Source organism: Penaeus chinensis, chromosome 16 (assembly GCF_019202785.1).
Source record: "Penaeus chinensis breed Huanghai No. 1 chromosome 16, ASM1920278v2, whole genome shotgun sequence".
Lineage (NCBI taxonomy): Eukaryota > Metazoa > Arthropoda > Malacostraca > Decapoda > Penaeidae > Penaeus > Penaeus chinensis.
In genome coordinates this window covers 33,943,271-33,945,770 of record NC_061834.1, presented here as the reverse complement: position 1 = coordinate 33,945,770, position 2,500 = coordinate 33,943,271, and the positions used below count along the sequence as shown (strand labels likewise).

Below are 2,500 nucleotides of genomic sequence, written 5' to 3'. Positions count from 1 at the left end.
GCACCAGGACCGTCCCGCGCTCTCCGCAGCCAATCGCCCACCGGCAGCCGACCCGTCAGGAGCACCTCGACCCCGCTCTTGCAACCACCGTCGACTCTCGCGCTAACAGCACCTTCCTCTCTCTCTCTTTGAGACCCAACCACACTCCCCCAACTCCGTACAAGGTAAGTGTAGCGAATTGAATTGGTACATTGAGTTCTTCTGGCTTGTTGTCTGACTTCCTGGTGAATGGTGATCCGACCCGCGAGGAGGAGGAACGAAAACAACTTCGAGAATCAAAATTTGTGGCGCGTGAAAGGACTAAAGGGATGGGTGTAATGAGCTGTGAAAGAGAGGATGGGTTATGAAAAATCTTTTTTTCCTTTTCTTTCCTTTTCCTTCTTTCTTAGCTTAGTTTCGTAATTTCGCTGGATAGTAGAGCCATTCATAGTGGGAGGAAAAAGTTATTTTCCTCAACCAGCTTTTAAAACCTACAGTTCTTATTTCATCAACCTCCTCCCTCCCCTTTCCCTTACAAATTTTGTCAAAGGTAGAGACATGAATAATACATGTCTAGTGGGACGCCCTCGGAGACATGATCGAGAATTCGTTCTTTACACTTCCATAATATTTTAACCTCTTGAACGTTATTTTATTGAAGCTGGGGTAGTAGTTGTTGAATTATGGAGAGGATAAGCCTTCAGATTTTTTATTTTTTTATTTTTTTTTATTGGGCTGTTATTTGATGTATTATTAAAAACGCGGCTGTTGTTACGTTCAGAATATAAATCATAGATGTACTTAAAAGAAAAACAAACTGATGATCTGGACATTAGTTTCAATAATTGAATTCAGTTGTTTAGTAAGAAGATTGAAAGACGTGGAATGGGACTTTTTGTTTTTTGAAAATGAATTGTAAATTATTTGACACGTCAGTGAATGACTTTATGTGGTGCACAAGCTAAGTGCAAGGATTGGTTATATTTCTATCTATCGTCTGTAAAAGGATATAAATATTAATTTAAAACGTAGTTATCTATGTAAATAAAATAAATAAGCCCTATGCATAACCTTCGTCTATCCTAAAAAAAAAAAAATTCATTTCGTAAAGTATTACAGATTTTGTGGCATACATACAGAAATAAGGACCAAAATATAATGAACATCACTATATTGAAAAGCCGTACTTCCCTACTATACTTTTCTGAAAATAATTGCGACAGATTTTATTCTAACGATAGAAGCTGCTCCCTCAGGCAGTCGCTCAGTAATGTAATATAGAGAGAGACTTATAATAGCATTTTTGTTGATAAGGCAAATTGATATTACAACTTTTTCGCGTCTGAGATACACATTAATTTATTTTTTTTTTTCTCTAGTATCTAAAGACAGAATTATGAATATTTCATACTTTGGTGATAAATGAGAATAATCTAAGTGTGACTATTTTTAATGATGATAATGAGAATGATAATCGAAATGACGAGTGAAATAAAGACTATATACATATTAATGATTATACACTTAACGACCTTTAGTGTTGATACTAATGTTAATGAAGAGAGTAAGGCTAATCACAACAATGATAGTGATTTATGTAGGTATAATTAAATATCTGTTTATCATTATTTCTGTAAACATTATTTTATGAATATTATGAATGACATTATTGTCGTGTTATTATTATTATTATTATTATTATTATTATTATTATTATTATTATTATTATTATTATTATTATTATTATTATCAGTATTATTGTTATTACTGTTACTATCAGTATAATAATTAGTTTTATAGTTATTATTCTTATTAACATGATCATTTTCATTATTATTACCAAAATAAAGGTTATCACCACGAATAATTCTGATACTGCTATTATTACTGTCACAATAGTAATAATAGCAATATCATAATTATTCGTGGTAATAACACTAATATTGGTAACAATAATGAAAATGATGATGATAATATTGATAATAATAATGAAAATGACAATGGTGATAATATTGATAATAATAAGGAAAATGATAATGATAATGACAATTTACTAATATGATAGTAAATGCATTATCCTATTTATTCATTCAACAAACTAACAGTCACCCGAAACGTAAAGTAAATACACAGGAAACAGAAAAGCTTATGGTTGAGAAACTTTGCGCTATTAATCAGTACGTTGGTAAAACAACAAAAAAGTGTATATTTGAACATCCAGTTTACAGCGATTTTTATGATCATTTGTTTATTTATGAGATTTTCCTAACGGATATAGGGAGGCTAAATAGAAACGTACTTATACACTATTCACGTAAATACATGCATATATTATTATACATTCTCGAACAGACGTATATGCGCATGTATAGGTATGTATGAAAGCATGTGCGTTGTGGATATGTAGTGTGTAGATAGATAGAGATAGATATTTAGAGACAGATATATTTCTAGATAGATACATAGATAGGTAAGATAGATGTGTTGAGTAAATATTGGTTTTATTTTTATTTTTTGGTTG

The 2,500-nt window shown here is 31.5% G+C and overlaps 1 protein-coding gene across 1 annotated transcript in view; it reads left to right on the top strand.

Moving 5' to 3' along the window:
* LOC125033528 overlaps positions 1-2,500 on the top strand; it is a 47,476-nt gene that overhangs the window by 94 nt on the left and 44,882 nt on the right. Inside the window, exon 1 of the mRNA XM_047625104.1 lies at positions 1-164. This exon is cut by the window's left edge and continues 94 nt beyond it. The gene's annotated coding sequence lies outside the window, so the exon portion shown is untranslated. The remainder of the gene's footprint in view (positions 165-2,500) is intronic.